This window comes from Pinus tabuliformis, chromosome 3_1 (assembly GCF_031772625.1).
Source record: "Pinus tabuliformis cultivar Carrire ecotype Pingquan chromosome 3_1, CPIR1, whole genome shotgun sequence".
In the NCBI taxonomy this organism is placed as follows: Eukaryota; Viridiplantae; Streptophyta; class Pinopsida; order Pinales; family Pinaceae; genus Pinus; species Pinus tabuliformis.
Genome location: NC_142301.1, coordinates 974,171,547 through 974,196,061, shown reverse-complemented (window position 1 = coordinate 974,196,061; position 24,515 = coordinate 974,171,547). Strand labels below are relative to the sequence as shown.

Sequence of the window (24,515 nt, the reverse complement as noted above, 5' to 3'; positions counted from 1 at the left end):
TAAGGTAAAATGATAATTTATATTAGAATGACATTTGAATATAAATTCAACTTTGGGTTGTTGGCATCATGAACAAATCCTACTTAAATGCAACCATATCTATTTGATATTCCTCCAGAGAAAAGAACACAATACTGTAAGCTAAAATGATAATTTATATTAGAATGACATTTGAATATAAATTCCAAGTCGGGATGAAAAATTTGTATCAACTCTCATTTCAACTATAAACATGTGTGGCTAGTGGATCAATGACCACATTTTCACACCACCAAATCTTGAAAGAGAAAAATGTGACAATCTGAACATAGAACAAAATTTTTACTCCTTACCCAGGTATGCCTTTTCCAGTATGCCTTTTCCATAGAAGGATCTAATTCCATTGCATGGTTTGAATCGTCCATAACATCTATTAAACAAAAGGACATAAAATAAATAATAGCTCAGTAGCATGTTTAAGTTCAATGCACAAATCCTCAAGCTAATCCGTGATTAATAAACATAAACTTATTGCAAATTAAACAAAAGTGAAGATCCAACTTAACGAGCACATTATGAGTGCCACTAATGATTTTAAATGTTGCTAGTTAATTACAAAAAACTAAACAATTTCTGAATACGAAAAGTTCAGTTCATGAATTCATAATGGGAGAATAAGCATAAGATAAATATTCCATTAAAAACAAGATTTTCAAAGAAAACGTGCCAAAAACTAAAAATAAATAGAATTTTTGTAATATCAAAGCCCCTTTCCTAATCAATCTTTCTTCTCTTAAGATTTTCTATTTTCAACGAAAACCAAGTACCCATAAATGCTCCTCTCTTACAACTTTTGATAATTCATTTTACAGAATTATATTCCCACGTTGTAATCTCTTTTCCCAGTTTCCTAAAGACGTGTTTAGCTATAGCCTATTATTTTCTTAAGACATAACATGACGAGGCATAACCACATCACCAATCTTTTCTCTTTGAAAACATAGCATGATAAGGCATGTCCACATCGCCAATGGGGTCACAGCAAGAAATGTTTTTATGGTGAGAACAATGTATAGCTACAAAATAGCTGTAGCATTTCATGTAAGTTATGGAAGTTGATTCTTACATATTTTATGTTTTTATATAACATTCTCTTCCATATTAGTTAGTTGTTTCCAGACATATTATTTTAGAGAGAGCCTTTCACTAATTTCCTTTATTTATAGCAATTTAGAATTTATGGACATTCACTTCTCAGGATAATTCATAATTGTGTTGTAAGTGTTCAGAATTAATTTCCTATATTATAGCAATTCAGAATTTATAAGCATTCACTTACCAGGAAAATTCACAATTCTGTTGGAAGTGTTCAGAATTTAGCTTTACTCATATTCTAGGCTAACTTTTATATAATTTCGTTCGTTCACAATATTGTTTATAATATCTAACACATTATATTTACAAACTTTATATTGTGTTTAGGCCGACAATTTCTCATCATAATGTATAATTAACCATTAGTCCTAAACTTTAGTCAATTAGGCCAAATCCTTAGCAAACATTTACATAAAGATTCATTACCATTATATAGCCTAATTAGGTTCATTCCTTAAAAGGTTGTATTGTTACCGTATGTTTTATTTTTAATGAAATCCAAGGGAGAATGCCATTGACAAATATTATCCCGTAAAGGTTCTCGCGACTAGTTTTAAGATTTAGGAATAATTCAACTGCCATATGAGGAATCGTTGGTTTTTTTGTCAAATGAGAGTGGTCTAGCTTTGCGTTACATATTCTAGAGCTCTGTTTATAAAATATAATTTTGGTCTACAAAATAATTCATGGATAGAACTCTCGAAGAGATTCCTAAGTTTACCCTGGCCCAGGTCCTCGCATAATCCAACCACTCTAAAACAAATATGATATCTGTGAGATATCAAAATATTGCAATGATATGCAACTGAATAGGATAAAAATTAAATTATTCTAGAGCTCTGTTTAGTAAAATATAATTTTGGTCTACAAAATAATTCATAGATGAAACTCTCAAAGAGATTCCTAAGACCATGGCCCAGGTCCTCGCATAATCCAACCACTCTAAAACAAATATGAGATTTGTGAGATATCAAAATATTGCAATGATATGCAACTCAATAGGATAAAAATTAAATAATTATGAGAAAGAGAACCATCCAGAACCAAATTCTTCGCCAACAAGGTTTTATATCCTTGCATCATAATGCAAAAAGTTGCCACCATATTCCCTCCCATAACTATATAACTCTTCTAGAATGGAAATTTTTTTTATCATAAATTAATTTTCATAACTAAGAGGTTCATTCATGAACATTAATAAAATATCATTTTCAATTTAGATATTTGTAATCACTCCTAATAAAACATGCAAATAAACACTTCACACTATGGAGCATAATCATTTCATTGGTTAGGCAGTGAGGCGTAGGTGTGAGAAGGTGAGTATTGTGGAGTGAGCTTGGGCATGATTATTTCATTCACCTTCCTCTCATCCACCACCCCTTAATTAAGAAAGATGGTGAAGACTCGTGGACTTTGTTATGAGATCCTTCCGCTTAAGAGATAATTGGGAAGGAATGTGGAACTAGAAAAAGAACTTGATCTCCTTCTCCACCTGGTGAATTTCAAAAGCGTATCTAAGGTTTTGGAAAATATAAAAAAAAACATGCTCTCACACTTTTTCACCAACTGAACATCATTAATGAGCTTGGGCACAATTGTTTTATTCACTTTTCTCTCGTCCATTTTATCTAACCCATATAGATGTCGAATATTCTTTAACTATGATATGAGATTATTCAACTTAAAAGATAAATGGGAAGGCATCTGGTAGTCAACAAAGTCTTGGATCTCCTTCTCTAGCTAGTGGATTTCAACAACATATCTTAGATTTTGGAAAATGTTAAAAAACTTATTTTTCTGAAGATTTTTCACCAACTAAACATTGTTATTGAGCTTAAGCATGATTATTTCATTCACCTTCCTCTCATCCATTGCCCCCAATTCATACAGATATCCAAGACTCTTGAACTCAGATATGAGATTCTTCAACTTAAGAGATAATTGGGAAAGTATCTGGTAGTCAATGTATCCCTAGATATCCTTCTCCAACTGGTCGATTTCAAAAGCATATTTAAGATCTGGAAAATACTAAAATAACTTTTCTCACACTCTTTCACTAATTGAACATTATTTTTGAGTTTTGGAAAAATTATTTGATTCACTTTCCTCTCATCCATTGGCCCCAATTCATATAAATGGATGGCCAAGACTCTTCAACTCTAATATTAGATTCTTCAACTTAAGAGATAATTGGGAAGGTATCTGGTACTTAATAAAGTCCCAAAATGCCTTCTCTAGCTGTTGGACTTCAAAATCATATCTGTTCGAGAGAATATTTAAGCAACTTATTTTCTAACCCTTTTTCACCAATAGAACATTATTATTGTTCTTGGGAACAATTGTCATATTCACCTTCTTCTCACCCATTTCCCCCAATTCATACAAATGGAAAAGACTCTTGACATCTAAAATGATATTCTTAAACTTAAGAGGTAAGTGGGAAGGAATCTGGTACTAAATGAAGTCTTGGATCTTATTTTCCCACTCATGGATTTCAAAAGCATATCTAAGGTTCTGGAAAATATTGAAAAAACTTGTCTTTTAACACATTTCCACTAGCCGAACATTATTGTTGAGCTTGGGAACAACTGTTTCATTCTCCTTCCTCTCATCCATTATCCTCAATTCATATATATGGTGAAGAATCTTGAACTCTTATATGAGATTCTTTAACTTAAGAGATAATTGTAGAGGCATCTAAAACTGAGTGAAGTCCATGATCTCCTTCTCTTGCTGTTTGCTTTCAAATGAATATATGAGGTTTTGGAAAATATTAAAAAACTTATTTTCTCACACTTTTCAACAACTAAACATTATTATTGAGCTTGGGCATGATTATTTAGTTCACCTTCCTCTCATCCATTGACCTTAGTTCATACAGATAATGAACAATATTTAACTCTGATATCTGATTCTTCAACTTGAAAATCATTTGGTACTCAATGAAGTCTTGGATATCCTTCTCAGCCTTGTGGATTTCAAAAGAATATCTAAGGTTTTGGAAAATATTAAAACAAATTTCTTTCTCACACTTCACCAACTGAACATCATTATTAAACTTACGCACGATTGTTTTATTCACCTTCCTATCATACATTCCCCCAATTTTTACAGATGGGAAAGAATCTTGAACTCTGCTATGATATTTTTCAAATTAATATATAATTGAGAAGGCATTTGGTACTGAATGAAGACTTGAATCTCATTCTCCAACTGGTGGATTTCAAAAGCATATATGAGATTCTGGAAAATGTTAAACCAACTGGTTTTCTCACAAATTTTCACCACTGAACATCATTATTGAGGATTTGTGTTTTTGACATAGAAAATTTTAGGGGCGAATGTTCGCCCTTTGGCGAAATTAAGGGGTTTTAAATTTTTAGTGGGTGAATATTTTGTATCATAGCATATTTTTACAAATCACCTCAAATAGCCCACCTTATTTTAAGGGAGAGGGTAAAAAAGGTAAATTTAGCCCTTGAAACTAGGAGTTACAACCTTCCATTCGCCCATTTTCAAGAATAGGTTTTATTTAAGTGAATCCATTCACCCATTTTCAAGAATAGGTTTTATTTAAGTGAATCCTATGGGCCAAATACCATATTTATAAAAGAGGTATGGTAAATTAATAAAAATATAAATAAATAAGAGGTATGGTAAATAAATAAAACATTTTTTATATTTACTCCATAAGTCACCTTATATACATGCAAGGGTGTAAACAAATAAAAATATAAGTAAAGTGGAGGTATGGTAAATAAATAAAAATATAATAAAACCTCTTTTTATATTTAGTCCATAACCCTCGTTCTATTTATGAAGGCTCAAGAAAGAGGTTTTATTTAAGTAAATCCTATGGGCCAAATACCATATTTGTAAAAGAGGTACGGTAAATTAATAAAAATATAAATAAACGAGAGGTATGGTAAACAAATAAAACATTTTTTTATATTTACTCCATAAGTCACCTTATATTTAAGGACACTCAAAAAATGCATTATATTTAGGTGAAACCTATGGGAAAAACACTGTGGGACAATTACCATGGACTAGATTGTTATTAATACCATGCAACAAAACATTATTAACCATAATATTAGTATTAATAAAAATAAAAATGGCACATGGTATTGACCTGTGGTATTCACCAAAATGGCACATGGTATTGACCCATGGTATTCACCTAGAATGTAGCCTATTTAAATGGGGGAATTAAACCAGCATAGATCCATCTTTACTCTGTATCTACTAACCCTGAGAGGTATCAATATGCAAACTAGCATAGAGTGAAAAAAATATTTGATCCTTCTTGGGGCTTGGTGGATCAAGAGTAAAAACGGATGTTGTAATTTAATGTATGTTAAACATTTTAGCTTGGTTAAAATAAAAAATAAAATAAAATTCAACTATTAATTTTATTAATTTTTATAAATTACTAATAGTAATTTTTAAGCTCGAGGTTTATGATAACCCATGGTATTGACCCATGGTAATACCATGGTATTCATGTGAGCATAGACTATTTAAAGGGGAAATTCTATCATCTTAGATCCATCTTAATTCTGGGTCTACCAAGTGCTCAGAGGGAGAAATAGATTTCATCCCCGTAAGAGTGGTAGATATGGAGTTAAGATGGATATAGGTTGGTTTTTATGATAATGAATATACTAAATAGACTTTGGAAATTATATTGTAAAAACATCTTAAGGTGAATGGTTAAAGCATAGACATTGGACAAGTATATTTGTATACTTCTGTTTTAAACTGAAACAAATCCAAGGCTAAAAGGAATGGATTGATTGCACTAGTCATCCTTCTATAACTTTCCAACATATGCTGGGGTAAATACATTGTAATTTGGGTAATTTTTCTAACTGCAAATAGGAACATACTTGTGTATTGGCAGGGTGGTTACGAGGTCCCTAGAAGTGATGAATTTGAATTTTTCTTGGTTTTATATATAGTATTAGATTTTTTCTCATGCTTTCTGTGAATGACATGGGTGAATTTTATCCTACACCCACTAGGTTATCGATATGTAATTTCAGTAATTTTGATTTCAAAATATATTTTAAAGAAATGCAATGATTTCATTTGTGTATTCACTAAACACAATATTCTAATGGAATTCTGCATTTGTGGTTTACCTATATAGATTCCATGGAGAAGTGTTAGTGGTGTGACATCAATTGTCCTCAAGAAGAGGCTTTAGTTTTACTCTTTTTGGAAGCAAATACTTTCTTCCAACATTTTTTAGTTCCATGAAAAATTTCAAAGTCGTAATAGTATTCAATTATGGGTTCAAGAGAGACATAGTATTCAATTATGGGTTAAAGAGATCCACACTGAATGATCTATTGGCCTTATCTTCACTTAGTTTAAGACTATTCACTTGGAGAGCCTGCATGTGGCCCCACTTCAAGAGCATAGTAAAGTCATGTAGAACTTAGAGAAGATATCTTTAAGATTTTAGTGAAGAAAGGAAAAATGTCTGGGTTCAATAACAACCAATCGAGCATTAAGCTTCCAATAATGCTAGATTTTAACCTGGATCACTTTTGTGATTTGGAGGAGATGACCACTTGTATTTGTGACACATCTTCAATTGTGAATTGGACTATTACTAACTATCATTTCCTTCGAAAGTTACCTGATGACTTGGGGAACCTCAAATCTTGAAGAATGTTAAGGAAGGAAAGAAAGTACATTATGCTAAGTTCTCTTATGCTTTTCAAGTTTTTCTTGGATATCTACAACGTTTCAGGTAGGAAAGTACATTCTGTTAATGAAAATTCGTCTTGATAGAAAGGCCCAATTTCAAATTCTAATGCTTTCAAAAAAATTGTATAACTGTAATGTTTCTAAAAGGAAAGCATATTTTTTCAATTTAAGTATCATGATCCCATATTCCAACTTATTTTTCAGTAACCCATTAGGCTTTGTAGATTTGAATAAATCCATGTCTTTTGATAAGATCCTCTTCCAAATTAGAACGTAGTTTCCTTTTGGCAATAACCACATACAATGTCTTGATTTTGTTATTGAGAAAATAGAGGTTGTGAAAGAAGCTTGTGCCATACAAGACTTGATTCATTGATTATGTATCAATTATGGCTCTTGATCTAACAATGTCTTGATTTTGTTGCTTGAAAATAGAGGTTACGCTTTACTATTTCACATAATTTCTTACAATCTTTCCATACGTATTGATTTGTAATCTCAGTCACTGAGGGATGAAAGTAATGACAAAGGTAATATTCCATGGTTTGAAGTTACCCTCTTACTAAATATTTAAATATATCACCACAATTTAACTGTTAGTTAAAGGAATTGTTTTTGATTTGTAAACAATTCATTTCTTGATTTATAGATTTTGATTTTTTCCCTTTTTTATTTTTTTCTCAGATTTGGTATGAGATATCTTCCAATATTTGGGTTCCCTAGTTTCCCCATCATAGCTATGAGGTTCAGATGCTATCATTAAATATTCTCAGAACGTTACAACTTTTCTAGTAAGTGTACTTTGAAACATTGTTGTTGCTTTTCCATGGTGTTAATGCAAATAAGCACTACAACTAGTGCCATTATTTAGATTAAGTGCCGAAATCTAGGTGGTCTTGTAATGATGGAGTGATTGTTTTCTACCTACTAAGGCCATATGCATTTTTATCTCTTATGTTGTCTTGAGATATTCAAATTCAGAATAAGAATTGAGGTCTCATTTCCACTGTAGATTCCAGTCAGTTTCTTGAACATAATATATAGTAGATTATATTTTACTAATCAAGTTGTGGATGTGATCCCTTGCAAGAAAGGAAATTCAAAGTGACTTTGATTTCACATTGATTTGTCAAAACATCCACATAGGAAAGGAGAATCAAAGTGACACTAATTTCACACTGATTTGTCAAAATGGAGGCAAGAGAAAAGGAAACTTTGTATTCAACAATGCTCTTAATTTCATATGTACATGCATAGACATATTAGTAGAAAATATTGAAGGGTTGCCTCAATAATATTTTCCATTCCACTACATTTTTTACAGCTTGTAAATAAAAAACTCGGAACAGTTCATTACACTACTTGTTATTCTTTATTAATCAGTGGTTAAGATTTTGATATTGAACTGGCTAAGATTTTTCTTCCTTCTGTGAAATTGTGTGTTCTATAATGCTTCTTTTCCATTCACTATGTATAGCATATAAAGTGTGTCTAATGGAGTAGGAAGATTGGAAATTCTTGTGATCCTTGAACTATGTTACAAGGCAGAAACCCAACGGGGCAGGGTAGGTGCATCCCCACAAAGGGGTCACAAATACCAAAGTTGGTATTGGCTAGTGCCTTGAGCTAGAAAATTTCCTTTACCCTTGTATTAACAGTGAATCCGGAGAGGATTCTAATATTATCTTTATAAGATTTATATTAGTTAAGATTGATGAATAAAATTCATGAGACATGAGCTAGGATGTCCTTGCAAGGTGGTTGTTGATTATTGGAAGCTATGATGGCCATTATGTCAGGCTAGGTGGTCACACTCCCTTGATCATGAGCATGATTGTGATCAAGATGGAAGACTTCATAGTCTGGATTGATTTTTTAGCAGTGATAATTAGTGGGCTCATTCACAAAAGCTTCTATTTCACTAATCCTTTTTATAGAGTTGTCAGATTCAATTCCCAAAGGTTTTAATTACACTATAGAGTTTAGTTCTGAGAGAGTTGTGATTCACAGTGTTAAGTATAGCAGCTATGACACTTGAATGAAGACAAGCATAGTAGATGTATCAAACTCCGTTATAAGCTTACCTTCATATTATAAGGGACTTGGTTGTCTTTTTTATAATTTTATAAAAAAGTTCCATTTCGTGGAAATGTGAAAAAAACAGTGATATTGCCACCATGCGGCTCTTGTCAAATATGGTTTTATACTTTTTCAAAAAATTCTCTAAGAGTTCACAATGCTAAGATTCACTAGGACCTTACAAAGTTTTATTATTTAGTGAAAGACTCACCAAGATCTTACAAGATTTTATAATTGAGTAAAATATTCGCCATGCCTAGTGAGAGATTCGCCAAAAAATTATATATACATATTATATTATTGATAAAATCGCCTTCCATTTTTCCTATATACCATGGAGATTCGCCCATTTATTATACATATAAATTTGGGGGGGTTCTTAAAGTTTTCCCTGGTTTTTGTCCTCCCTTTGAAAAAGCCATTAATTACTAACATTAACAATCACAAAATATATAAGAACTTTTAACTTGAAAATTCTTTAGTAGGGAATAATGGTAATAATCAGTGAAATTTGTTTAACTTTGACATGAAAAATTCAAAAATATAAAACAAATCAACATATAAATTTTACCCTACATATAAATAAAAATATATCCACAAAGCTTCAAACAAGTTTATTTGAAAAATTATCCTTCTAAGTCCCTTCCTTGCAACAAATATGTTTCAAAGATGAAAAGGAAAAACTAAAAAGTTCTACATTATTAAGCTTGTGACAAAGATAATTGATGAACTACTTATTAAGCCCATGACCAACCTAATTGATGAATCTATCTATTGAACTAGTAACTAATCTAAAGAGAAAATAAAGGAAAAAATAAATTAATGAATCCATCTCATTGATAAACATGTTTTTTAATTCCAAATCCATATTTATTGTAATCCAACTATGTTTTTTTCCCTTTCTTTTGTTTTTGTTGTTTATGCACACATTTCATAGCACTATGAGCTATCAAGTTGATCATGTGTTGATTTGAATAATTGCAACAACATGATATTTTGTGATTACTAGTTTTTAAGACTATGATGATCATTTTTTTATATACAAATGGAAATGATGAATGCAAGTTGGTATGTGTTCATGAAAAAACATGATGATTTATACTTGAAAATGTAGTTTATTCCCCATTCTCTCCCTTAGGCTTTTGATGTTTTAGGATTTCATGATTCCTAAAAGAAGCTTAAGGATAGTGTGTCCTGATATACTCTATTCCAAACATTTTATTTTAGGGATTTGATGTTTGGGGATTTCGTAATTTCTGAAAGAAGCTTGGGGATATTTTCCCTAAGGCAATATATGATATTATGGGCATTTCAATTTTAAGAGCAATTAATATGATGGGACTTACTTTTTTGCGAGTTTTCTTAAATTTTATTTAAACTAATAGATGTGTTTGGTCATAGGAACAATGTGCGAGGGAAAAGATCGTGGTTGTTAATTCCAAGAGTACCTTAGAATGTCCTTTTGAATCAAACAAGCAAAAAGTTATACTAGAGAGATTCTATAACTCTAAACTTTAAAACTGCAAAATCCATAAATGAGCGCATTCTTTCTGAAATCGAAGTTCTTGTTGTGTATTGGAAACTCTTCATAAGGTAAATCATCATTATTGTAGAAGAGTTTCATCAACCATGAAAGTACATTTTGATTCATAATGACTAAAAACAACATTTCGAAAAAAAATCTTTCTTTCTTAGTTGTTTAAGCTCAGTTGTCAAATATAACTGCATGCATCCAAATATTAATATACATATGGTTTTTGAATATTAATATAGGTATGGTTTCTGCTATTTTTTCCAAGTTCCAAATTTTTTAATTTTGTTTTTGCACAATATTTCTGTGCATTTTGTTGTGAATATTATGTTTCCATGAACAAGGAACACCACACATACTCAAAATATTGCAAAGATTTCATTATATTGAAGTACAAAAACATATGTATCAAGAATTTCTTATTGTATCTCAATAATTATTGCAAACAACATAAATGATATAAGGAGCTATGCCACAAAATTGTTTCTTCAAACTAAGAGTATAAAATAAAATAGTGGGCACCATGATGCTTAGAGATCAATTTAATCAATTGTTTCGTTTCTTATTTGTTAAATATGATAAACCATTTGTTATTTTAGGAGAGCTGTCTCAACTAATATTTCAATCCTTTTGCAAATGAATATTGCATATAAACAACATATTTACCCAACTAACTTTTCAAAGAGATATTATGTAAGATTTCTTAAGAATCATGCCCAATTCGGTTATCCCAATCATAGATCTTTCACAAGTATTTTCACAACATTCATTGATACAACAATTCTATTTGTAATCCTATTTTTTTCTTATGTTCATAACATCTTACTCATAAAATCCATTTCTCCCAAGTGCTAGTGCTATCTTTAGCTGATACACACCTCACAATTTCCATGTTCAGAATTGTTTTCATACCATTTTAAAAAACCCCCAAAAAATTAAACTCCTCTACTATGTACCTTGTGCCTGCAAGTATTTCCATTGTTCTGGGAAATTTATGTTAGTGTATCTTTCTAATTAAATTTAACCTCCTACTACATTCTTTAGAATATATATAGAAACCCAAATTTCGATTGCATTTCATTGTCCGTATATTTTACTACATTATTGCCTTCCACATTCCCCCACTCCTCCTATCGACATTCCTTTGCACCTCTCAGTGCAATTTCTAGTTACTAAAGTCACTAAGATTACTAAAGTCTATTATTTTAGACATGGTTGGTTGTGCACATGATTTCATATCTACGTGGTACACTAGTATGTTAATATTATCCATCCATTCGTACATATAAAAAACCTAGAAAAACGGAGTGGAAATCTATAGTGCTTTACTCATGATTATGAACTTAGAATCTCAGTCACATCAAAATTCTGAGATTCAAAAGATAAACCCCTCTGATGAATTTTAAAGGAATGTCAGAATAGAGTGGAAGGTCACATGATGACTTCTCACAAATTCTTGCTAAGGGCTCGTTTAAATATCATAAGACGACAAACTGCCACATTAGTACCATTGTCAAAAACGCATTGAACATGTATGGACATATTTATAATTTAATGAAAATTTAAGCTCAAAGATGTTGGGATGGGGTCCCCTGGGTTAGTTTTGGGGCAAAATCCTAAGATTTGATGTAAAAAGATGTTATGAAACCAGCTCACAAAAAGATAGAAAAGAGAGATCCACGCCTTAGAATTCAGCCTCTTCGAGGGGGCAACCTCCTTTACATTGCATAAATGAACAATTCTTGGATGATACAAATGACAAAACCTCCTTTCTATATATAGGAGTCTAGGGAGTCACAATATAATCCAGCCGACCTAACAATAATAATATAAAGCCACAAAAATAACAATAGAGGGATTCTATGGGGCACAGAAATAACAATATGGGGGTAATAGGGGCACAACAATATAAATAAGGGGTATAACTACAATAGTAATGGGGTAATCACTAGTATTATAGGGACCCAACATGCCCCTCTCCTTCAAAAAAGTGTTGTCCTCAACGCTTGAGTAGTTCTGGATACTTCTGCATAAAATTCTCATCCTCCCATGTGGAATCTTCAACGGATAAGTTCTTCCACTTGATAAGATACTCTGAAATTGATCGATTTCGTAGCTGTCGAGTTCTTGTTTCTGTGACTGCTTCCGGTTCCAATATAATTTTTCCTTCCTCGTCAAGTTCTGGCAATATTGTTTGAATTGGGAGCTTGTCACCTATAACCTTCTTTAAACATGAAACATGGAAAACTGGGTGCAATCGAGAAGCTGCAGGAAGCTCCAATTTGTATGCCATAGTACCAATCTTTTGCAACACCTTGTACGGACCATAATACTTTGGTGATAATTTATTATCCTTCTTAGCTTGCTTTAGGGACATTTGCTTATATGGTTGTAGCCGTAGGAATACCCAATCACCTACATCAAAACTTCTTTCACTGCGATGTTGATCTGCCTGTTGTTTCATTCTATTTTGTGCCAACACTAGGTTATCCTTTAAGAGTTGGAGGACTTGTTGTTGATGTTCGATGTGATGTTCCACTGCCTGAACCTTAGAATTTTCTCTTAAATATGATGTGATGGATGGTGGTTGATACCCATAAAGTGCCATAAATGGGGTCATTTTTGTTGCTGTATGGAAGGAAGTGTTATACCACCATTCAGCCAGAGGCAACCATTTGACCCATTGTGTCTGCTTATCAGATACAAAGCAACGAAGATATCCTTCCAAACATTTGTTTACTATCTCAGTTTGCCCATCAGATTGAGGATGATAAGATGAGCTATGAGCTAACTGAGTACCAAGACAAGAAAATAATTCTGTCCAAAAATTTCCAGTGAAAATGGGATCTCTGTCACTTACAATAATCTTTGGGTTTCCATGTAGCTTTTGAACTGTTTCCATAAATGCAGTAGAAACTGTACTGGCTTTAAATGGATGTGATAATGCACAAAAGTGTGCATACTTGGTAAGTCTGTCAACTACCACCATGATGACACTCTTTCCCTCAGACTTGGGTAAACCTGTGATAAAATCCATTGAAACCTCCTCCCAACGTTGGCTTGGAATGGATAAAGGTTGTAATAGACCCGGTGTCTTAATTGTTTCAACTTTATTTTGTTGGCAAACCAAACATTCCGCCACAAACTTTTGAATATCTGATTTAAGGCCATCCCAAAAAAATTCCTTCTTAACCCTGTGGTAAGTTTTTAAAAATCCTGAGTGCCCTCCTTAGGGAGAAGTGTGCAATTCCATAAGAATTATTTGTTTTAGCTGGGAATCCTTACAGAGGTATAAGCGATCTTTGTACCATAACGAATCATTTTTCCAGCTAAATGTATCAGAAGTACTGGAATCTTGTTGTAACTTTCGAATAAGTGCCCACACTTCTTCGTCATTCTTCCATTCCTCCCTTGCTTCGTTTATCCAATCTGGTTGGATAATAGAAATGGCACACAACAATGCTTCCACATCCTCATCCTTTCTTGAGAGTGCATCTGCCACAACATTTTGCTTCCCTTTTTTGTAGATGATTTCAAAGTCATAACCCAACATCTTTGTGACCCACTTTTGTTTCTCTTCAGAGGATAATCTTTGTTCTAAAAAGTATTTAAGGCTATCATGATCCGTTTTTACCTTGAAGTGTCTTCCCATTAGGTAGGGTCGCCATTTCTTAAGTGCATGGAGTATTGCCAACATTTCCTTCTCATAAATAGCTTTGCTTAAAAACTTTCCCTTGATTGGACGACTTTCAAAAGCAATGGGTCTTTCATCTTGCATTAGAACAGCACCAATTCCATTTCCTGAAGCATCACATTCCACAATAAAGGTTTTTGTGAAGTCCGGTGTAGCTAAGACCGGTGCTTGGCACATTGCCTCTTTAAGATGTTCAAAGGCCTTTGTTGCTTCCAGAGTCCATGAAAATGAATCTTTCTTCAATAATGTTGTTAGAGGTGCTGCTATTCTCCCATAATTCTTAACAAACTTGCGATAATACCCTGTCAACCCAAGAAATCCTCGCAGATGCTTTATGGATGTGGGGATTTTCCATTCCTTAATGGCTTTAATTTTGCTAGGGTCTACCTTAACTCCTTCATGAGATACAATATGACCCAAATATTCCACCTCCTGGACTCCAAAGAAACATTTGGATCTTTTTGCATATAATTGTTTCTCCTCCAATAGTTGTAGCACCCTGTCAACATGTTCAACATGATCCTTCCAAGACTTGCTGTAGATTAGTATATCATCAAAAAATACTAACACAAATTTTCTAAGGAATGGTTTGAAAATTGAATTCATCAAACCTTGAAATGTTGAAGGTGCATTGGTAAGGCCAAAAGGCATGACCAAAAATTCATAATGACCCTCATGAGTTCTAAATGCCGTTTTCGGAATGTCTTCAATCTTCATTCTGATTTGATGATATCCCGAACGAAGATCCAACTTGGTGAAGTAAATTGATCCATGCAATTCATCTAGTAATTCATCAATAACAGGAATGGGGAACTTATCTTTAATAGTGAGCTTGTTGAGCTCCCTATAATCCGGACACATGCGCCATGATCCATCCTTCTTGTGCACCAATACTACTGGAGCTGAGAAAGAACTTTGACTCGGTTGAATTATACCAGCCTCTAGCATTTCTGCAACCATACGTTCAATTTCACTTTTTTGGACATAGGGATATCTGTACGGCCTGATGTTTGGAGGAACACTTCCTGGAATCAGATGAATAGCATGATCATGATCACGCATAGGTGGGAGACCTTTGGGAGTCTCAAATACCTTGGAATGATTGTCCAGGACTTTTTGGAGATCTGGAGAAATAGATGATTCCAATGTGGAAACATCTAGCGAACATAATTGTGCAATTACACCTCTTTGCTCCTTTTTTAGAAGCTTTGTCATGCCATTAGAGCTGATTATCTTTCCTGGTTTCCCTGCAATACCCCTTAATTCAACTTCCTTTCCTTCCACAGAAAATTTCATGAAAAGTTCTTGAAAATTAAAAGCTATTGTACCCAAGGATTGTAGCCATTGGACTCCTAGTACAACATCAGCACCTCCCATTGGAATGGAAAGCATTGGGCTAGTCAATACATATTCTCCCATGGATAGCTTGATATTATGGCACTTTCCAGAACAATTTATTGTTCCTCCATTTGCAATCATCACTTGACACTCTGGTGCTGGATATAGGAAGCAATTCAATTCTTTTGCTACCCTACAATGAATAAAATTGTGGGTGCTTCCTGAATCAATCAACACTATTACCTTTTTCTTCTTGATTTGTCCTTCTATCTTGATGGTTTGAGGAGTGGTAATTCCTGCCAATGCATTACAAGATATGGTCGGATTTATTTGTTCTTCATCTAGGCTTTGTTCCTGGAATATATCCTCTTCTTTTGACCTTTCTTGCTCCTTTTCTTCTTCCTCTTCACAATCTATGTAGAATAATTTCTTCTCAGCACACTTATGACCTTTTGTGTATTTGCTATCACAATTGTAACAAAGCCCTTTTGCTCTTTTTTCTTCCAATTGTTGTGGTGTCAACCTTGTAGGTTGTGGAAGACTATGGGCAACAACACTTCCGTCTTTATAGTTGTGAACGGTATGCTTCCTAGTTTCCATAATTTTGCTTTCCATTTTTCTTGCTAACCTGAATGCCTTCTCTAATGAATCAGGTTCCCAAAGGCGCACATCATGTTGGATATTATCCTTTAAAGACCCTATGAACACATCAATCCTATGCTCCTCTGGAATATCTTTTACCCTTATGTTCAATTTTTGGAACTCCTCAATGTGCTCCATTATTGAACCCTTTTGTTTGAGACTTATCAATTGGCTAAAAAAAGTGTTGCTTTTTGTATCCTCATAATGTGCTATCAATTCTTCCGTAAAAATTGCCCAAGTGATAAATTGTTTACGAGAACAAAGCCATTGATACCATACAAACTGATTTGGTTCCAAATATAAAGTTGCCATACGTACCTTTTGTGTGTTTTGCACATTATTGAGATCGAAGAATTGCTCCATCTGTAATATCCATGTGGCGGGATCCTTGCCATCAAACTTCCTCATATCGATTTTTGGAACATGGTGAGTCTTTGATCCAACATTAGAGTCTATGGAATCATGATTAACATTTCTTTTATTCTCATCATGAGTTTCCTTTACTACCTTTTCACCATTAGTGACCCTTTCTTGTAGCAACTTCTTCAATTCATCCATCTTATCATCCATGCCATCAATTTTAGCGTCCATGCCATCAATTTTAGCGTCAATCTTAGCTTCCATGCCATCAATCTTAGCGTCAATCTTAGCTTCCATGCCATCCATCTTAGCTTCCATTCCCTTTATCTTAGATTCCACGCCATTTACCTTAGATTCCACGCCACTTATCTTAGCTTCTGTTAGCTTTTGTGAGCGTGACATTTGTTGCACTTGTTCTTGTAATTTTGATATATCATGTAGCATTTCTTCCTCTTCTTCATGAGTCATGCTAGAGCTTTCAGGTTCCTTACTAGGTGTTTTCATTTTTTTTCCTCGGGGCATCAGTTACCGATAATAAAGTTTTACTATGCCCTTTGAATTCCGTTAAACCAAGCTTACACAAAAATTAAAAAAAAACTACACACCTTTTTTCACTTTATAGAAGCCTGATATTGAATCTGATGTATCTCTGTAATTTCGGATCATCCAATTCTGAAATTGCTACCTGTAGTAGCCTTCTTCGTCCTCTTTCCAATGCCACAAGTCTGAGCCAAATTGGATTCTCCAAGGAAGAGTTATGTGAAATCTCCCACAGTGACTTGCTTTTAGACTGGTTCAGTAGAGCGAACTTGTACGACGTGCCACGAGTCACTGTTTCAACCTTTGAATCTGAAACACACACACAAGAAACTACAGTCCATTCTCTTTCTGTACCTTTTTACGAAATTTTAATCCGATCCTCAGAGAGAGAGTTATGACGATTTTCCCCAGGTCACCTTTGTTGAATGTAATTCAGGAGTCTGCAAAAAGACCAACTTCCTTAGATCATATCTCCGAAACTATCGTTAGAAAAACTCTGAAATCTGGACCCGAGGTTCAGCGCCAATTCTTCTCAAATGGGTTTTTTTTGCGACTTTTGAAACGTCACAGAAAAAAAGTTATAGCGAAAATGCCACGATGACCTATTTGGAGCAGCGAAACCCTAGAATCCAAAGCTCTGATACCAAATGTTATGAAACCAGCTCACAAAAAGATATAAAAGAGAGATCCACGCCTTAGAATTCAGCCTCTTCGAGGGGGAAACCTCCTTTACATTGCATAAATGAACAATTCTTGGATGACACAAATGACAAAACCTCCTTTCTATATATAGGAGTCTAGGGAGTCACAATATAATCCAGCCGACCTAACAATAATAATATAAAGCCACAAAAATAACAATAGAGGGATTCTATGGGGCACAGAAATAACAATATGGGGGTAATAGGGGCACAACAATATAAATAAGGGGTATAACTACAATAGTAATGGGGTAATCACTAGTATTATAGGGACCCAACAAAAGATGTAATGTCTTTGCAAGTTGTGGTCGTGGCATGCGTAGCTAGTTAAGAGTTAAAAATGGTTTTTACCCTCCTTTATGTAAGCTTGAGTCGGTTTTTGAAGATCTACCCATGGTCTGCGGACCATGGGATTTTATAAATAGAAGTGTCTTAGAAAGTCTAAGGCATAATCTATAATGATGAATGTAATGGGTGGATAGAAGGAAGATTGAGATAGGAGTCTTAAAGGATGAAAAGGCTCTACAGTTGAGTGCGTAGAGGCCTAGAGTTGTGTCCACAGCTGAGTGCGCAGGGAAGTTTTGAGTCTATAAGCCTTTACTGAAGATCAATAAAGAAGACTGTTGCAGAAATTCCTATGTTTTATCTTTTTACTTCTGTCATGCATGAATGTGATATATGTTGTGATAATAATGTCTTTATGAAATAATGATGTATTGATGCGTGAATTTACTTGATCCGTCTTATTATTTGAATGAAATTAATGTTAAGTGATTACGTGAAGAGCATAACACTTTTTCTTAAAGTTATTGAACAATTAGGTAGATCTAAGTAAATACCGATCTAAGGAGAATATATGGTATGCGTAAGTAGATAATTTGCCTATTCAGGGTTTGAAAAAGCTAATTGTAGACCTTTATGGAGGTCTAGAGGCCAATTAAGGGAAGTTATAACGATAATCCATAAGGGCTTAGAGATCTGCATGAATGCAGATCTAGATAGAAAAGGGACATCACATTGATCTCTGGGTGTGGAAACTTGGTTCTAGCATCCCCCCATACTTCTTCGAGTCAGACTTCAGTCTGTGCACTGTAGATTGATTCTGAAAGGGCCAATCCTGTAGGGATTTGTTTGGCGCAACTAACTCTAAACCTGGGTTAGGACCCCCAAATCCAACAAAACCATTCTCCATAGATAAAGACCAAATATCAAATAATACCATTCAATGTTACAAAGTACTTACCTAAGCCTTATACTTATCGAAGATGGGACATGTGATCATGAGCAAAGAGTATGGAATCATTGCAATAATTAATACTTACATGTTGTGCATGAAGAAATCCCAGGCTTTAAAATTGATGCCCGTATGGACATTCTTTTGTTTTTTAGCCGTAAAATACGATTTGTTATCAAATAAACAAGTCATTCGTAACTTTCAAATAATTTTGAAAAGTGTCATAATGACGGGTATATAGGAAAATTAGAAGTTGAAATATATATATTTGTTCACCAGTGGCGACCACCATTATTTCACTTCCGAAATCAGTGAATGTATTCAAGTCTGGTCACTCTCTTTTTTTGTCTAGTACCCGCCATTTCAGAAAGCTTGACAAATTAATTTGAAAACATCGCCTCCAAGAATAAGGACACCATTGTTTTCTCCCTATGGAGACCACCAGGATTTACAATTGCAACTTCTCTCTTAACAATGAGTGAAGGCGAGGGTTTATAGTTTACAAGTGGGCTTGCTGATCTGCATTGAATTCCACTAATATACTTTGCCGAACGCACGAGTGCAAATATTAGTCGTCGATCTACCAAAGTGAATTTCATTTAATCGATTAACCCAATTCCCAGACCATCGCAGTATTCGATCTAGGGACATGTAATGCTATGGGGTTTGGGACAATTTGGCCAAGCAGACTCAAAAGGAGGAGGTTTGATGTTTGACCCTCAGTGGCCCTCACTTGATCGAGGTTAGTTATAGGATTTTCCCCTAACTTCCCATTTTGATCTTCAATTATTTCAATGTTGGCAATCATAAAAATACAAATCCAATTTGTTTTTGATGCTTATTGATTTTATTGAAAAACCAATATTACTCTTATTTTAAATGGAATTGATTGGTTTGCTGTAAAACTTTGAAATTGGTGATTTTGTGACTATATCATTGATCCAATTTCATGCTTTATTTTGGCATGTTGTATTCTGGGTATTTGTTTCTGGTTAGTATATTTATATTTTTCTTATATGCACAGAAATGAATATCAGAGTTTATGTGATTTGTACGAAGGGTTTCTTTCACTTTTTCCTTTATAGCCGCACATATGTACTCAAATAGATGTCAATGAGGTTGTTTTCTTTCTTTAACTCACTTCTAAAAAATGTGAGAAACATAGTTTCCCAAGTGTTAAACTTTGTACATATTAATTTATTTATTTTTTCTGAATTTCCTACTGTGTTCACGACATGGGTATCAATATTATGGTGTTTCCAATTAGTGTCATTGTTCTCTTCCTAGTCCCATTCGACCTTTAAGTGTGACTAATATTTGGGGAATATATTCCTAGACATTCTCACAAGAGAAATGAGGTCGTTAAAAGGCACATAAAAAATTAACACCCTTTCTTCCTTTTTGTAAACCCCATTTTTGAGCAGATTTGTTAGCAGTCCAAAATCTATGACCTTTGTTACTCTAATATATCTTGGTTGTCTGTTTCCCAAACATTGTGATTTTAAATATTTCTTAAGTAATTTATCCAAAAATATTCATATACACTATGTTGAGTCTTCAAAATACAAAGGAAAAAAATGACATTTCTGCAATCACAATTTTACAGCAAATTTGTCAACAGTATGAAATATACGATCTTTTACGTAGTTACTCTACTTTTTTTTAGCTATTTAGGTCCCTATTGTATGGACATAATAAAATTTCTTATTGGTGAAAAGGGTTTTTCTTTTCCTGAAATACATTCTACCTACCAAGTCAACTCCCGAGTTTAATGACTCAAGAATCTATTTTGGTATTTCAGATGCATCCTACATTTCTGCTATATTAATGGATTAATACTAACTATAGTGGGGAAATCTGGTGATTGTTTTAAAGTATTATGACTATAAAACCCAAATCATAAGTTTTCTGAGTAAAATGAATCATTGTTTAGAAGCACTCTTTTAATGTGCTTCCATTAGTTGATAATGTAAATGTAGTAATTTTAAAGCCTACCCCAGTGACTAGGATGGGCATGGCACTCACACCGCTTCAAGTGCTTCCGGTGCCACTGCAACTATTTTTTAATTTTAATCCAATCATGTATTATGAATGTAGACACATTGGCTTGACTTTCACAATCTTTTCCCTGGTTAATAATTTTTTTGAAATTTGTGCGAGATTAATTTTTAATTGATGAATTGAAATTTATATATATTTAATTTATTTATTTTTATTATATAGGTGTTATATATATAAAAAATTGTCTAAAAAAATGATTAAATTTTTATTGATTATGGTTTTATAGGAAAAATATTATGCAAGGTAAAAATAAATATTGAAATTCATATAAAGGGTAGTTTAAAAATAAAACCATCATAAAAAAATAAGATTCCTTGATGGGTAGGGGCACCTGTCAAATTTAACCCGTGAGAGTGTGATTCTCGTGCTGAGACAATTATGAATTTGATTGGACTCAGTATCCTAGTTTAGAAACTAGTCATTCATAAAGACCCACCATTCCCAAAACATTGCATCCATCAGGACCATCAGGTTAAAAAAAATAAAAATAAGTCATACATTCCTTATGTTCATTCCACAAATTTTTTATATTTAATGAATATATTAATTTACCTTCTCTAAAGAATTGAGATAATCTACAACCCCTTACCTCTCTCTATTGACCAGGAAATTATGCTCATCCATCTCGATATTCAGAGTTACCTACATAAATAAATGAAAAGAGTCGAAAAGGATGATCAATTTTCAAAACCTTGTCTAGGACCTAATCAACCAAAACTCAAACATCCCACAATTCGACTCACATCTTATATATTCAAAAAATAAATAATGGTGTCCCTTACTTGCCCCACTCTTAGGTCCCTATACTACTAGTGTAACCCCTTATTGTCATTAGTACAACGCCCTTATTATATTGTTGTGCCCATGTAGTACCCATATTGTTATTATTGTGCCCCATAGAAGCCCACTATTGTTATTATTGTGCCCTTACATTATTATTGTTATGATGGCTCTGATTATATTATGACCACTTAGACTCTTATATATAGAAAGGAGGTCTTGTCATTTGTATCATCCAAGAATTGTTCATTTGTGTAATGTAAATGTGTTTGTCCCCTCGAAGAGGCTGAATTATAGGGCGTTGATATTTCTTTTCTGTCTTTTTGTGAGCTGGTTTCATAACATTTGGTATCAGAGCTTTGGATTCTAGGGTTTTGCTACTCCAAATAGGTCATCGTGGAATTTTCGCTATAACTTTCTTTCTACGAAGTTTCAGAAGCTAAAACAAAACTCCATTTGAGAAGAAATTGGTTTGAACCTCGCATCCTAATTTCAGATCTTGTATCACTATATTTTCAGAGATATGATTTAAGGAAGTTAGGGTTTTTACAAGCTCCAGAATTTCATCTGAAATAGGTCATCGTGGAATTTTCGCTATAATATTTTTTCTACGATGGTTCAGACTCTGAAATTAAAACCCATTTGAACAGAAATCTTGGTGAATCTCGGGGCTGAATTTCAGATCTTGTATCACTATATTTTAGGAGATATAATCTTAGGAAGTTAGGGTTTGTGCAGACTCCCAAATTACATTCTAAACAGGTGACCTTGGGAAAATTGTCATAAATTTCTCTCTGAGCATCATATTGAAATTTCATAAGAAGTATAAAGAGGACAAACTATAGTTTTCAGTGTATATTGTTTAGATCCTAAGGTTGAAACAATGACATGTGGCACTTCGTACAAGTGCGCTCTACTAAACAAGTCTATAATCAGGTCATCATGGGAGATTTCACATAACTCTTTCTTGCAGAATCCAATATTCATCCGACTTGCAGGGTTAGAAAGAGAACGCAGAGGGATACTCTAGAATGTAATATCAGAACTTGGAGATATGAAATTATAGATTTATAATCGTTTCAAGATCGAGCTCCTAAAATCAAGAAAAGGATATATGAGGAAGTTTGATGGCAAGGATCTAGTAAATTGGATATTACAGATGGAGAAATATTTTGATCTACATGAGGTGAAAATACTACAAAAGGTACATATTACATCTTCATATTTAGAACCGGATCAATTTTTATGGTATAAAGGGCTTTGTTTTCATAAACCACTTATTATGTGGTCAATTTTCATGGAGGAAATGATAGAACATTATGAGGATACAAAGAGCAACACCTTCTTTAGCCAATTGATAAATCTCAAACAAAAGTGTTCAATGGCAGAGTACATTGAGGATTTTCAAAAATTGAATATAAGAGAAAATGATATTCCAAAGAATCAGAGGAATGACATCTCCATAGGGACTTTAAAGGATAACATTCAACATGAGGTTCATGTTTGGGAACCTAATTCATTGGAGAAGGCATTCAGGTTGGGAAGAAAAGTGGAAAGAAAAATTATGGCAACAAGGAAGTCTACCCCTCATAACTATAAAGATGGAAGTGTTGTTTCTCCTAGCCTTCCACAACCTACAAGGTTTACACCACAACAATTGGAAGAAAAAAGAGCAAAAGGGCTTCATTACAATTGTGATAACGAATACATTAAAGGTTGTAAGTGTGCTGAGAAGAAATTATTTTACATAGATTGTGAAGAGGAGGAAGAAAAGAATCAAGAAACATCAAAAGAAGAGGATATACACCAAGAACCAACCCCAGAGAAAGGAGAAATGAATCCAACCATATCTTGTAAAGCATTGGAAAGAATTACCACTCCTCAAACTCTCAAGATAGAAGGACATATCAAGAAGAAAAAGGTTCAAGAAGTGAAAGATCACATCGATAAGGAAGAAATGAATTTGACCATATTTTTTAATGCATTGGCAAGAATTACCACTCCTCAAACTATCAGGATAGAAGGAAATATCAAGAATAAAAATTTTCAAGAAGTGAAACATCACATCGAGCATCAAGAAATGAATCTGACCATATATTGTAATGCATTGGAAGAAATGACCACTTCTCAAACTCTCAAGATAGAAGGACATATCAAGAAGAAAAATATTCAAGCAGTGAAAGATCATATCGAGCATCGACAACAAGTTCTCCAACTTTTAAATGATAACACCACTTTGGTGCAGAATCGAATGAAACAATAGGTAGATCAACATTGCAGTGAAAGAAGTTTTGATGTAGGTGATTGGGTATTTTTATGGCTACATCTCAAGAAATCTATTTATGAGAAGGAAATGTTGGCAATACTACATGCACTTAAGAAATTGTGACCTTACCTCATGGGAAGACACTTCAAGGTAAAAAAGGATCATGATAGTCTTAAATACTTTTTAGAACAAAGATTAACTTTAGAAGAATAGAAAAATGGGTCACAAATATGTTGGGTTATGACTTTGAAATCATCTACAGAAAAGGGAAGCAAAATGTTGTCGCAGATGCACTCTCTAGAAAGGATGAGGATGTGGAAGCATTGTTTTATGCTATTTCTATTATCCAACCAGATTGGATAAACGAAGCAAGGGATGAATGTAATAAGGATGAAGAAGTGTGGCCACTCATTCAAAAGTTGCAGAAGATC

The 24,515-nt window shown here is 33.6% G+C and overlaps 1 non-coding gene and 1 pseudogene across 1 annotated transcript; one reads left to right on the top strand and one right to left on the bottom strand.

The window, feature by feature from the left end:
• The window catches only part of LOC149191086 (phosphoenolpyruvate carboxykinase (ATP)-like), a 175,566-nt pseudogene that overhangs the window by 141,806 nt on the left and 9,245 nt on the right, over positions 1–24,515 (bottom strand).
• LOC149191087 (small nucleolar RNA Z199) lies at positions 9,894–9,966 on the top strand. Its single transcript, XR_016256634.1, has one exon. It is a non-coding gene; the product is annotated as a small nucleolar RNA Z199 (small nucleolar RNA).